This window comes from Macrobrachium rosenbergii, chromosome 32 (genome assembly GCF_040412425.1).
Source record: "Macrobrachium rosenbergii isolate ZJJX-2024 chromosome 32, ASM4041242v1, whole genome shotgun sequence".
In the NCBI taxonomy this organism is placed as follows: domain Eukaryota; kingdom Metazoa; phylum Arthropoda; class Malacostraca; order Decapoda; family Palaemonidae; genus Macrobrachium; species Macrobrachium rosenbergii.
In genome coordinates, this window is record NC_089772.1 from 13,675,515 (window position 1) to 13,691,002 (window position 15,488).

Here is a 15,488-nt window from a genome sequence, read left to right on the forward strand (position 1 = left end):
TCTTGATTAGATTTTAGGTGGTTTTCCTATTTAACCTTGGGTTGTCGCCCAGAGCGCGATTTTCATTCCGGTGACGGAATTCTCGAGTTTTTTTTTTAAAGTATTTTCCTTTAAATGCTCAAAATACGTTAAGGAACATTGTCGGAGAAATGTTTATGGCCACTAGCGGATCCAGAAAAATTTCATGGCTGTGGCCACCCAATTTTCATATTATACATACATACATACATACATACATACATATATACATACATACATACATACATACATACATACATACATACATACATACATACATACATACATACATACATACATCTTTAACTATTAAGCAGCTTGTTCCTTTCTTAAACAGCCAGATCTCCTGCACTGTTTTATATATATCTCAAGTTGGCGTCGTCGTCCTGAGAACTGTGAATAGCACTCAGCTCTTAGCTCCCATAGAGTTAGGTACTAAACGTCCTGATATTATATACATACATATATTATTTTTTATTTACGTTTTTTAAAATATTAAGTCTTTCATTGTGCTTTAATGTTTCTTTAGTGTTTGTTCTAGATGAAGTTCCATGTTTTAGGTTTTTGTTAGTTTTTTAACCGAGTCGATTCTTAGTTTTTGTTCGATGTATTTTACAGCCCTGATGATGAGACATGTAGTCTCGAAAATTTGGCCAAATAAATTTATAGGATGTTACGATGGCTGTTTGGTGTTCTATTCCTGGTAAATCTTCGGCGTTCCAGATGCCCCAACCTTCCAGCATTATATATATATATATATATATATATATATATATATATATATATATATATATATATATATATATATATATATATATATATATATATATATATATATATATATATTTCTAAAATAGATTTTCCCCATTTTTATATTTCTCATTTATGTTGTTATCAACATTTTCAATATTATTATTTTGTCATTATTTTTTCATGGGGGGGGTACATGCCCAGGGGCCGCCGCCCCCTGGGTCCACTAGTGTGTACAGCAATGATCCTTTGGATTGTTGCACCAAAAAAAGATATAGAATACGAAAATAAAAAGAGAATACTAAAATAAAAAGAGAAATATATAAAGACAGATTCAAGAAGAGAAATATATAAAGACTGATTTAAAAAGAGAAATATATAAAGACAGATTCAAGAAGAGAAATATATAAAGAGTGAATCAGTAAAAGGAGAAATATATAAAAACTGATTCAAAAAGAGAAATATATAAAGACTATATTCAATGAAAAGAGAAATATATAAAGACTGACTCAAGAAGCGAAATACATAAAGACTGATTTAAAAAGAGAAATATATAAAGACAGATTCATGAAGAGAAATATATATAAAGACTGATTTAAAAAGAGAAATATATAAAAACATTCAAGATGAGAAATATATAAAGACTGATTTAAAAATAGAAATATATAAAGACAGATTCAAGAAGAGAAATATATAAAGACTGATTTAAAAAGAGAAATAAAGACTGATTCAAGAAGAGAAATATATAAAGACTGACTCAAGAAGAGAAATATATAAAGACAAATTAAAGAAGAGAAATATTAGAAAGACTGATTCAATAAAAAGAGAAATATATAAAGACAGATTCAGGAAGAGAAATATATAAAGACTGATTTAAAAAAGAGAAAAAATATAAAGACTGATTCAATAGAAAGAGAAATATATAAAGACTGATTTTTTCTGCTCTGGTGATACTCGGCGCGGATGCGTACCTAATCTGTAGGTCATGCATGATTTGAGCACAGACTGATCAGTTACGTCATAAGAGTTCGGGAAAGTGCATTTGTATCTTTTAGGTATTTGTAAACACTTGGCTTTACTGTAAGAGGCTTACTTCCAAGCAAAAACGCTTGGTGAATAAAACTGCAAAATAAAAATGAGAGAGAGAGAGAGAGAGAGAGAGAGAGAGAGAGAGAGAGAGAGAGAGAGAGAGAGAGAGAGAGTTATGACTACTGAAGCCTAACAGCTGGTGTTAGTGTTGAATTATTTTATGAGTAGTTATGTGCCACCTGTGAGGGCGATTTATGTACCACCTGTGAGGGTTGATTTGTGTACCACCTGTGAGGGGGGGATTTTATGTACCACCTGTGAGGGAGGGGGATTTATGTACCACCTGTGAGGGGGCGATTTTAACCCTTTGAATTTTCACACCCGGATATTCCTGTGGTTTGGAAGCACTTTCGAAAAGTGCAAAACTTGGCCTGCAAAGTTACGTAGTAGACTAGGTCTCATGACTGCTCCGTATTCCAAAAATAACGGCAAGGCACTTAATATTCCAGGAATGTTATGCACGCAGTAGCCAGTTAGTCCATTACGTGAGGTGCACATTCTTCTGAAGCTCAGGCGGACAGTTCAGGGAGTTGTAGGAGTGTAGAGGAGTTTTTATTTTTCGAGTAAGTGTTGTGGCATTGTTATCGGGGATGGATTATGCGACTGGGAGCAGAAAAGGTCAGCATCAGGCCAAATCTGGTTTGGCCACGTGAGGGAAAGTGAGAAACTTGTTATTTTAACAGAATCGGAGAAACTTTGTGATGTTATAACCACCGATTATAGCCACCATTATTGTTGATCGGACGATAAGACTGTATCAGAAATGATGCAGACTCGTGATTCGAAGTGCAAGGACAAACAAGACTAGTGATGGGAAGGTATTTGTCAGTTCATGGGGTAATTATTGTAATCCCCTGTACGCAAAACCGCAGAATGTCGAACTGTGTTCACTAGTTCTGAAGTAGTATTTTTTTTTGTGCATCAACGCTTTTGCCTTTAAGTTTTCTGTGAAAGACAACTAATGTGCTGGCTTTGTTTGTCCGTACGCACTTTTTTCTGTCCGCCCTCAAATCTTAAAAACTACTGAGGCTAGAGGGCTGCAAATTGGTACGTTGACCATCCACCCTCCGGTCATCAGGCATACCAAATTGCAGCCCTCTAGCCTCAGTAGTTTTTATTGCATGTAAGGTTAAAGTTAGCCATAATCGTGCATCTGGCAACTTTACAGGACAGGCCACCACCCGGATGTGGTTAAAGATTCATGGGTCGCGGCTCATACAGCATTATACCGAGACCACCGGAAGATAGATCTAATTTCGGTGGCCTTGATTATACTTCGGCGCATTTTTTACTTGTTTAAGTATTGTATCGTCTTTTTAAGTGTTATCATGATTTATTGGGGTCGAGGGTTTATTTAAAATGTCAAGGTAATCAGGATTGTCCGTTTTCGCCGAGTATCTACCCTAGATGATCTCGATTTCCCGGGTTTGTGTACACCTCCGAACATCTCTTGAAAAAGTCTTCATTCAGTGGGCTGGCCTTGTACAGTTTATATATATATATATATATATATATATATATATATATATATATATATATATATATATATATATATATATATATATATATATGTATGTATGTGTGTGTGTGTGTGTGTGTGTGTGTGTATAGCCAGTAGTTTCCCCTGGAATGTTTTAATGACAGCTAGGAAGGGTTTCATCTCACGACGCATCTTAATATAGTCTTGACTTCCTTTTTCTCTCGCCTCAGCTCCATTACAAGGTCGCATAACCCTGTCGTTTTTCCGAGGTTACATTTGACCTAAGAAAGACGTTTGTCGTTTTTCTTAGGTTACTTTTGACGTTCTTAGTTAACCTTCTTGAGAGTCATGAGAGAGATAGTTGTGGAACACCGTCCGTGTCTCTCTCGTCTCCTCAGGAAATTTTCATAGCAGTCAGCTTCGAGAGAGGTCATTGAACCCACTGAGAAATCCCTGTACTAAATCGTCCCCCAGTGTGCCTCCTTATGTTGCAAGGCGCATCTAACCCATAAATGTTTTAACGGGTGATTACACGTGCTCTGATTAATGATCCTTGTTCTGTACTAAATTGAAATGACGAGTTTGTAGCGGATAGACGGAGTCACTGGGTACCAGATGTAAACGTTCCATTAAGTACGCTTCGCCGTAGCGGGTTAGTGCCGTCACTGCACCTCATGCGGTGCACTGTAGGCATTACTTAAGGTTCCTTGCATTACTTACGGTTCTTTGCAGCGTGCCTTCGGCTCCAAGGACAACATTTGGTGGTCAGTTTAGATTAAGCTGGCCTATGCCAGCCTGAGCCTATGCCTCTAGGCGGTTTGCGAGTGCGGTGAAGTATGAAAAAGATGAGGGGTCCTCATGTTGATTTGTTGATTTTCGGACTCTTCACCCAACGAAGGGCAATGAGATGCTGTAATGTCGCTCTTGTTAGCAGACGCAAAAGATACTGAAACTGTTCCGCTTATCCAATCGCTATTATGAAATTCTTGCAGTCAGGGAAGCCCCGTTGTGATGTCACTCACATCTTCCTTGTAATTCCAGTGCGCATTGACGTCATTTTAAACCATAATTAATGAAATGTTGGACATTTTCATCATCAAGACGGGCGAGATAAACCGGGACGTGTGTAACTGCGCATTTGCACAGGCCTCTCCAACTCGAGTGCGGTCTGATTCGCGTCCCACGGATCTGTGACACCGTATGTGACACTTGCGTCTTCTAAGAGCTGTTTATTTTTTCTTTTTTTCTCTTTCGTCGCCCACAAATAAACATTACACTCAGACATCTTATACGTGCGCAGGACTGTCTTAATTTGGGTCTCCATTCTGGGGTTCGCGGTGTTCTTTAACGTATTGTTTGAAGATTCAGTTAGGTTCTGATAATTGTAAGGAATCCATATATAGACGCCACTTGATTTTTTCATCGCAGAGTCGGTGAAAGGTGGCGGATATTTCGCTCTCTTTTGTAGGGGTTGGATTGTGTGTGTGTGTGTGTATGGCTCAGTTTCCACCCTTCTCCTTCGCAATTTCCCATGGGTTATCCTTTGTAGGGTAAAAGGGGAACTTGAGAGAAGATGGCGCATAAAAGAAATAGATACAAAAACGTGTGAATGGCCCGAAAGGAAATCGGTTATATATAAAACGCGGCGTCCCGGATAAGGCCATGGTCTATTTAGGGTTCGTGCAGAGGGTCAAGTGGGAAAACCTTTGGTAAACTTGGACTCTTATTATAAATACATCTTGCCTCACCAGTTCATTCAGGGATTATTAAGGATTCTGTGTCGTCTGTAAAGGGTACAGCGTGCTCTGTCTCAAGCACCAGTGAGTTTGGTGGAGGAGCAGAGTGAAGGCTGGGATTTTTATTTTTGCTTTTGTTTATTAGGGGGGGGTGAAGGAAGGAGAACGCAAGTGTGAATTGAATTGGATTTAGAATTTAGGCCAAAGGCCAAGCACTGGGACCAATGAGGTCAGTCAGGGCTGTAACGGAAATTGACAGCAATTAGGACAACATTTGGTGGTCAGTTTATAACAGGAGGAAAACCTCGCATTTCCACTATGATTCAATTGTCAGGAGAGGGTAGAAAGTAAGATGGAAGAAAAATATGAAAGGAGGTACAGTAAAAGGAATGAAAGGCGTTGCAGCTAGGGGCCTAAGGAAGGCACGCTGCAAAGAACTTTAAGTAATGCCTACAGTGCACCGCATGAGGTGCACTGCTGGCGCTACCCCTCTACGGCGAGAACACAAATGTGGGTATAGAGAAGTGTTGGTTAAAATAACGCCTTTTTTTTTTTTTTAAGGAATCTGTTTTAAATGAAACAGTTGTTTGCAACGGTATATAAAAGTTCTGTTTTAGTCTTCTGTAAAAGAAAACTATTGTGCCGGCTTTGTCTGTCCGTCCGCACTTTTTCTGTCCGCCCTCAGATCTTAAAATCTGCCGAGGCTAGAGGGCTGCAAATTGGTATGCAGATCATCCACCCTCTAATCATCAAACATACCAAATTGCAGCCCTCTATCCTCAGTAGTTTTTATTTTATTTAAGGTTAAAGTTAGCCATAATCGTGCTTCTGGCAACGATATAGGATACGCCACTGCCGGGCCGTGGTTAAAGTTTCATGGGTCGCGGCTCATACAGCATTATACCGAGACCACCGAAAGATAGATCTATTTTCGGTGGTATTGATTATACGCTGTAGCGGCTGTACAGAAATCGCGATTGCGCCGAAGAAACTTCGTTGCATTTTTTACTTGTTTGTTTGGAGTTTTCAATCTTAATGCTGCTTTATATTATTATTATATTATAGGTATATCTAATTCTTCATGAATGTTGCCGTAATTTATTGATGATGTAGAACGCATAATAGTTTAGAACAAGCTTGAAGTTTAATGTGACATGTTCAATCATTCGAAACACTTGAGAGGGTTATAGAAAGATGTTTTTTTGGGATGGACAGTATAAAATAACAATAATAATAATAATAATAATAATAATAATAATAATAATAATAATAATAATACTAGCAATGATTTTTTGAAAAGTATAATAAATGCTAATTTAAAAAGTATATGCTCATCTTGCTTATCAGCCAATAGTTTTCAAGAATTTGGCAACAGATAAAAAAATATTTTAGTACCGGCATTATTTCTTTGTACTGATCCGTATCCAGCAAGGAAATTTTGCATAGATTTGATAGTGTTCGCAATAGTGAGTTGTTACATAAAGCATATGCCCCGTACGGGGGTTAGTGCCTTCAGGGCACCTCATGCGGCGCACCGTAGGCATTACTTAAGGTTCTTTGGAGCTTGCCTTCCTTAGGACCCTAGCTGCAACCCTTGTAGATCCTTTTACCGTGCCTCCGTTCATATTAACTCTCTTCGTAACAGTTATTTCATAGTGCAACTGCGAGGTTTTCCTCCTGTGACACCTTTCAAACCTACCTACCAGCGCTGACTGACCTCATACGTCCCAGCACTTGGCCTTTGGCCTAAACTCTGTATTCCATTCAAGGGGTTTTTGTGATTAATTCGTTATGGATGATAAAGAACGATAAGGATTTTCTCTCCGGACCCTGACCTCGAAAATTTCGGTGGTGTCAAAGGTGGAACTTCAAACTGGGCTACACGAGTCCGTGATAGGTGAACTGTTTATTTTAGCGCAGTGGCCACTCCATAGATGATCAGCGTTTGTCAGCGTCGCTTCAGAAGTTCTAAAGTGTTCTGCCATTATTATTATTATTGTTGTTGTTTATAAGTTGGTCCTTGAGTCGTCGAAGGGGTCTCTTGGTATCTATGTCTTACTAGTTCTTGTTTGTTGTTTTTTTTTTTTCGTTTTGTTTTTATTTCGGCTTTGGGGCAGTTTCATTGTCGTTTCATTGCGCGTGTATTATAGCTTACTTTGCAGTTCAGAGTTTTATGTCTAATAACATCAGTCGCTGGGAATTGATACTGTATAGATATACTGCAATACTTGTGATTAACTGTAGATATATATATATATATATATATATATATATATATATATATATATATATATATATATATATATATATATATATATAATGTGTGTGTTTGTGTGTGCGTGTGTATGTGCGCGCATGCTTGCATATCATCTAGTGTGTAGGAAATTAAAATGCATTTCCAAGTATATGAACCCTATTTTCTACTTCGTCATCATTTGCCATAAATTTGTGGATTCTTCTGTCATTCCTATTAACGTAATTATAAGCTTTTGGAAAGATTTAACCAAGGTTGCAAATCTGCGCCTTGTGCTTTTACTTTCAGTGAATACAGTCGTCGTACTTCCATTGTAGTTGATGTTCCCATGTCGAAGGGGTCCCGCATGGGTACACTCTTTCCCCATTCCTTCTTCTGTCTTAAGTTGAAGGACGCCTTCAAATCACTCGCCTCCGGAATGTGGAATTTTTCATTATTATGGCTGAAGAATGACCGTGTTTTATTTGGACAAGTGGGCCCACGCCTCTCTTCGCCATTAAAGAATATGCTTGCAATTTTTTTATTTTTTTATGAGTTTAGGACCAGTCTTTGTTGTTGAATCAGTTTAAGGTAGCTATCAATTACCTTTTGCATATTTTTTTTTATCTGTTGTTACAATAAGACACACTTTCTCTCTCTCTCTCTCTCTCTCTCTCTCTCTCTCTCTCTCTCTCTCGTATATAGTATAATATGCTTTGAGATTCATTGCTAAAATTTCGTGAAAATACATCAAACAGTAAGAGAGAGAGAGAGAGAGAGAGAGAGAGAGAGAGAGAGAGAGAGAGAGAGAGAGAGAGAGAGAGAGAGAGAGAGAGAGAGATTTTTGTTGGTATAAGATTTAATAAGGTTTTAAGTTGATGAGAGAGAGAGAGAAGGGGGGGCGGTATTTTGCTGCTAAAAGATATAACATGGTTTTAAATTGATGAGAGAGAGAGAGAGAGAGAGAGAGAGAGAGAGAGAGATTTATGGTGGTGTAAGATTTAATAAGATTTTGAATTGATGAGAGATTGGGGGCGGCCTGTATTTTGCTGCTAAAAGATATAACATGGTTTTAAATTGAGAGAGAGAGAGAGAGAGAGAGAGAGAGAGAGAGAGAGAGAGAGAGACGTGGGGCGTTTCTTTCGCTATACACATCGGCCTCATGTTTAGCCCCCTGTCACATTATCCGCATAGCCTCCCCCTTATTTGCAGCAAAGGCAACAGGTTACACAGTATCACCATGGCGTTTTTGTGTAAGGTGAGACTCCCCGGTGTATGTTCTGCGTCCTGTGTGTGTGTGTGTGTGTGTGTGCATCGGCGTGTGGATAATGATTAGAATGTGTACATCGTGAGCGTGCGTGCGTGCGCAAGTTTGTGTTGCTGCGTTGAGCTGTTGTACTAGTTTGCTGTCGTCTGCCGGCACACCGCAGGGAGGTGTGTTGACACCCTCGGAGTTTTCCGATCTCTTCCACTCACATGGTGTTTGCTCTGGTGTTAAGTTGACTTTTATTATAGGAACACAGGTGTCTCCTAGCGTCGAAAAAGAGAAAAGAAAGATTATTATTGGTTAAAGACTCAATGCGATCTCATGAACTGTGGAAAAATCGACTTTTCAAAAAAAAAGAGAGAAAAGCAAATGGCTTGTCAGGCAAAATTTCAAAACGAGTGAATTTTAACAGGAAATACGCACCGAATTTGACCTCTAAAAGTTGTGAAGTGAATGTGCCTCTAATTCAAATGATTAGACTGGAGTCTCCAATTTTGATATCTTTCAGTCGAGTGTAACCGCGCGCGGTGAAATGTAGTGAAGTGTTTATGTGTGTATTATAGTTGATAAAAATTGTATCCTGTCGCCCTTTTTGTGAAAATTTACCTCCATCCCGTGTGAGAAAAAACCATGTTTATATGATGGCATGCACTTAAAAAGTACAAGAATGGTTTTATTTATTTTCAGGTTTACTGAGATTATAGGTTATATATATATATATATATATATATATATATATATATATATATATATATATATATATATATATATATATATATATATATATATATATATATATATATATTGTGTTTATATTTATTTATATATATGTATGTATGTATGTATGTATATATATATATATATATATATATATATATATATATATATATATATATATATATATATATATATATATATATATATATATTCCATACTTTACTGTTCTGATTATTGAATTTGACACGTTTTACATATTTGTACTTTGCGTTTTACCGGGAGCTATTGCTGTAGTTGGGTAAGCAGTAAGTACAGTACAAGAAATAATATCTCCGTTGGTTTATGGCTGGAAGCGATCCAGTGCGCTCGGGTAGTCACGACGAGTCAATCAAGCGACTCACGACGAACTTTTCGTTGTAGAAGTGTCGATTTTAGAAATACTCGCTCTGCTGGGCGATCGTATCTAGAGCTATAGGTCTTTCAGCAATAAATGACCTCATAGGTCCCAGCGCTTGGCGTTTGGTCTAAATCCTATATCCAGTTCAGGAAACCTCGTCCCTCACTTTCGCAGTCAATTCACACGGGAGCAACGGAGAAGCCGCAAAAGTACCGGGAGCACTTGTTACATTTACTGGATAAAAATGCATCCTCCTTTGTTTTAGCGCTCCAGTTATTTTTGGCATGTGTGGAGTTTAGTAGTGGTGCGTGTTGGTGGTGCAATCGTCGTCACTTTCGTTCGTTTTCTTGAGTCGTACGAACTGCGCCTGGTTCGTGATTAATTGGAGCTTGTGAGCGGTGTGCTAAGATTTATACAAGAAGCGTGCTATAAGGTTACAAGCAGTGTGCTGAGATTGCGAGCAGTGTGCTGAGATTGCAAGCATTGTGCTAAGATTATGTGTGTCCGATAGTATTTGATGTTACCTTTAACTTGGCAGTTTTATATATATATATATATATATATATATATATATATATATATATATATATATATATATATATATATATATATATATATGTGTGTGTGTGTGTGTATGTATATATATTCAGTGTTCTTGACCATTGTGAAGTGATAAAGCACTGTTTGATAAAAAATGCATATAACTGTGCTAAAAATCTTGTTTAAAATTGACTAGTTCAGTTTAAGGGAACGGCAGTGTCGCTGCTGTTCGGTTTAAAGGAACAGCAGTGGCGTTGCTGTTCAGTTTAAGGGAACAGCAGTGTCGCTGCTGTTCAATTTGCGTAGCCATGTACCTTCACCCAGCAGCATTATCAGCAAGATTTTCCCAGGAGAATCTATGTTGCGATCCCACACCCAATGTCACGCCCCCGAACTCCAGAAAGAGCAAACGCCTCGACCCCGTTAGGGGCGGGGGGGTTTAGTGCCGGTAGTGCACCTCATGCGGTGCACTGTAGGCATTACTCAAGGTTCTTTGCAGCGTGCCTTCCTTAGGCCCCTCGCTGCAACCCCTTTCGTTCCATTTTCTGTACCTCCTTTCATATTCTCTTTCTTCCATCTTCCTTTCCACCCTCTCCTGATAATTGATTCACAGTGCTACTGCGAGGTTTTCCTCCTGTTACACCTTTGAAACCTTTGACTGTCAATTTCCGTTTCAGCTGTGAATGACCTCATAGGTCCCAGTGCTTGGCCTTTGAGCTAAATTCTATACTAAATTCTATATTCAATTCATTCTTCCAATATCAATGCTGAGTATTTTATATCCAGAGATGGGGTTATTATTATAAAGTATTTTCAGTAACTGATGGAAGATTATACAGGGTGAACCAAAAGCAGGTGGGCAGTAGGTGGCGTAGAGTTTGTGTTACGGTTATACCACAAGGATGCTTTTTATTGTAACTGTAGCGTTTGTGTTACATTGCATTAAATTTTATAACTAAATTTATTTAGATTTTGATATTTTTTCTTCTCAGATAACCCATAATGTAATATGTAATCTCAAAGTAAACGTTATCGCCTACCGTCCGCCTAGTTTTGGTTCACCCTGTATATTCAGCACGCAAATAAATGTACTGAATATACAGGGCGAACCAAAACTTAGCAACTCGAGTAATTGAACGCTTCTCCGTGACAGATCTGCGTGACACATCCCTCGGGATGCAGAACACGTGAACACCTTGAAATCGTAGGCTCTGAAATATCGATGCGGTCGTGATTAGTTCCGTGTCCGATCCCCGAATCACTCGGGGATCCCCGAATCACTCGGGGACCTCCGAATCACTGGGGGACCTCCGAATCACTGGGGGACCTCCGAATCACTCGGGGACCTCCGAATCACTCGTGGCAACGTTTGATTGGGCAGTTATGGCAACTGCTGGCTCATTAGGGGAAAGCTTTCATTGGGGCGATTGCCTGCATGCCCGCCCCCCGCCCTTTTTATTCCGCTCTTATATTTATGTACTCTGAAGTTACATTATCTACTCCAGGGTTCTCCCCGTTGGGGGGAAGTGCCGTCAGTGCACCTCTGGCAGTGCGTTGTAGGCATTGCTTAAGGTTCTTTGCAGCGTTCCTTCCTTAGGCCCCTAGCTGCAACCCCTTTCGTTCCTTTTACTGTACCTCCACTCATATTCTTTCTTCCATCTGACTTTCCACCCTCTGCTTTGAGGTTTTCCTCCTGTTACACCTTTCAAACCTTATTACTGTCAATTTCCGTTTCAGCGCTGCATGGTCTCGTAGGTCCCAGCGCTTGGCCTTTGGCCTAAATTGTATATTCAGTTCAATTATATGTACTCTGAGGTTATATTATTTATTCCAGGATTCTATGATGATTTCAGTACTTGATGTCCGTAAAGGATTGCTTTTTTTTTTTTTACCTTATTTGCTGTGACATTATGAGACTGAAGACTTTAATTAATTATGTACCGTTGAGTATCTAACTATTTTTTTTATATAGTTTTTAGTAGCAAACATCGGAGATGCGTGTAGTGCTTGTACTCTGGAGAGAAGCAAAAAATTCCACACCATCATCAAGCATTTGACTGAGATAGATGAAAATTCACACTTGAAGTTATCAGGTGTGTGTAATTATTGTTATCATTGAACAGATTCTTAGAAATAATAAAGGGGAATGGAAAGTCAAGAAGTGTCAAAGAAAACGGAGCATTAGATCCACCCAACTATAGACGTGATTGGCTAGATCCACCCAACTATAGACGTGATTGGCTAGATCTACCCAACTATAGACGTGATTGGCTAGATCTACCCAACTATAGACGTGATTGGCTAGATCTACCCAACTATAGACGTGATTGGCTAGATCCACCCAACTACAGGCGTGATTGACTAGATCCAACCAAATACAGATGTGACTGGGTAGATCCACCCAACTATAGACGAGATTGGCTAGATCCATAGAAGTGATTGGCTAGACCCACCCAACTATAAACGTGATTGGCTGGATCCACCCAACTATAGACGTGATTGGCTAGATCCACCCAACTGTAGGCGTGATTGGTTGTGGCCACTCAACTATAGATGTGATTGGCTAGATCCATCCAACTATAGACGTGATTGGTTAGATCCAACTAACTGTAGACGTGAATGGTTAGATCCATCTAACTGTAGACGTGATTGGTTAGAGCCACCCAGCTGTAGATGTGATTGGCTAGATCCACCCAACTGTAGACGTGATTGGCTAGATCCACCCAACTGTAGACGTGATTGGCTAGATCCACCCAACTGCAGACGTGATTGGCTAGATCCACCCAACTGCAGACGTGATTGGCTAGATCCACCCAACTGCAGACGTGATTGGCTAGATCCACCCAACTGTAGACGTGATTGGCTAGATCCACCCAACTGTAGACGCGATTGGCTAGATCCACCCAATTATCGACGTGATTAGCTGTCTTGTTAAGTTGACAGCTGCTTCCGAATGACCAGTTAATCAGTATTCTAGATGAAAGACCCATTAGTTATAAGAAAACACATCATTGCGAGGAGCCCAACAATCTGTGAGATGGAATTAGAACAGAAAGGACGAAAGTCAGAAACCAGTGGCGGTGCATTTCAAAAGCTTTCTCTGTCGCTGTGTCTTGAAATCCAGAATTCGTTCAGTTTCCCGGAAATTTCATAGTTTTCATTTCCGTGCGATTGCACTCTGGAAGCTGACACTTTCCACGTGGGAAACAAATGGTTTTGGATGTTTTACTAGAAAGAACATTTCTTTCATTTGATCTGAACTGGCGTTGATTTCAGAAATCTAAAACCGTGACAGATAAGTCAAACATGCCTTAGGCATAAAGGAAGATATCTCTCTCTCTGCTTCACTTTTGAGAGTCCATCGTCTGTTATGCCAAATTGAAATAAGAGGGGCTCCCTCGAAACCTCGGCGAAGTCAGAGACACCCTAGAGCTTATACTGTGGTGGTGTGCCTTAGTGATCAAAGGGGAAGTCTGACCCAGGCCTAGGAAGGAAGGAAGGCGGGTGCCACGGTTTGCCAATATCCGAGGGAGGGGAAATTTGGGGCTTTGGGAATCCGGACACTGTAGGTCTGTAGAGACTGAGTCAGGGAGGCCGCGTTTGTACATCGATTCTCTCTCTCTCTCTCTCTCTCTCTCTCTCTCTCTCTCTCTCTCTCTCTCTCTCTCTCTCTCTCGCTGTAATCCTGCTAACAAACAAACGCACAGACTAACTGAAGATACACAACCTTCATGGCGGGAGTAGTTATTCAGTCATGAGTCGTGTTGGTGTAACAATGATTAAATCTGCTTAGGGAAACGTCCTAAAGCTGAACACTTGTCTTTTAGGAATTAAAGAATGCAAGTTGGCCTTTTATCTGGAACCAAAGCCTGCTTCGGATGAACTTATATATTTATTAGCATTCACAGAGAATCATTCCTAAGAAGTAGGTAGGGACTGTTTATTGATAAATGCGTTCCCAGCTGGAGGTTCTCTTAGCCTGCTTGATTTGGCTTCCCCCCCGAGGCATTCTTGGGGACGGCAGTTGACTCTGCCAGTGTGATGGTGAGCTGTTGCGAGTCGTCATCTCGGTAATGACGTACTATCTTCATGTTTTGTTCTTTTATTTATGTCTTCTATTTCTTTTGGTGACGGGTGGTGGATAGAGAGGGCGATTGATGCGTGACAGGCGAGCTCCCCCATTTGGTCAAGGGAACCGTTACAGGCATCGGCCGCAGTAGATATGTTAAAGCTTTCATCTTTCATTAAGAGGCCCCGTAGGTGGGTAGTGCCGTCAGTGCATCTCACGGGGTGCACTGTAGGCATTACTAAAGGTTCTTTGCAGCGTCCCCTCGGCTCCTAGCTGCAACCCCTTACCTCTATTCATATTATCTTTCTTCCATCTTGCTATCCACCCTCTCCTAACAGTTATTTCAAAGTGCAATTGCTTTGAGGTTTTCCTCCTGTTACATCTGTCAAACCTAACCTATGTCAGTTGCCTTTCCAGCACTGAATGACCTCATAGCCTCCAGTGCTTGGCCTTTGAACCAAATTCCCTATTCAATTCCATTCATTATGTGGAAAAATTTTGCAGATACTGCAAATGGAACCCCTAAATACTCGTGGAAAGCATTGAAGAATCATTCTGAAACTGCAGTAACTTGCGAATTAGTGTTTCACGAGCCCAGTAGGTGGCATATCTCAAATTCGAAAATTTTGCAGATACTGCAGTTTCCCATTTTAGGGCTGAATTGCGCGTTACCAGCGAGGCGTAGATTGGCCAAGTTTCATTCCAGTGCAAGTTGCATTGTATTGGAGACGTGGAAAAGATGTAAATATTCTACGTAGGAATGAGTGACGACGGAGAGAGAGAGAGAGAGAGAGAGAGAGAGAGAGAGAGAGAGAGAGAGAGAGAGAGAGAGAGAGAAAGTCGAAGTTTCTCCAATCGCCTGTGGTTAGATTCCAAAATTGCTATATTCCAGCGTGCGTTTTCGTACCATGAGTGTCTGTACTAATTTCTCGCTGATGTAAAAGCTGTTGTCCAGGGGCCTTTCTCCACTCGCTGCGTTCCGATAGGGCTCGTAGCAGAAATAACGAGGCTTCGCCGAAGTTTTCGAACTTTACCGGAAGCTTAGGAAGATGGAGCGAGTACCGTTACTATAATTTTACTCTTTTCCTCCCCCGGGGGCTGGGGAGGCACCGGGTTGTTTCCAGGATGTGGTGGGAGAGGGGAGAGGAAGGAAGGGAGGGGGTTTCCCAGGGGGAGGGGGGGGGGAATAGCT

The 15,488-nt window shown here is 40.2% G+C and overlaps 1 protein-coding gene across 24 annotated transcripts in view; it reads left to right on the forward strand.

The window, feature by feature from the left end:
- The window catches only part of LOC136855727 (tight junction protein ZO-1-like), a 409,885-nt gene that overhangs the window by 26,843 nt on the left and 367,554 nt on the right, over positions 1-15,488 (forward strand). For 2 of the 24 annotated variants that reach the window (XM_067133087.1, XM_067133091.1), the window contains exon 1: positions 8,702-8,785. The exons of 20 other annotated variants lie outside the window; for them this stretch is intronic. The gene's annotated coding sequence lies outside the window, so the exon portion shown is untranslated. Of the gene's footprint in view, positions 1-2,377; positions 2,421-8,701; positions 9,124-15,488 lie in introns of those variants that run through there. 2 more of the 24 variants (XM_067133088.1, XM_067133092.1) reach the window with 2 other exon arrangements.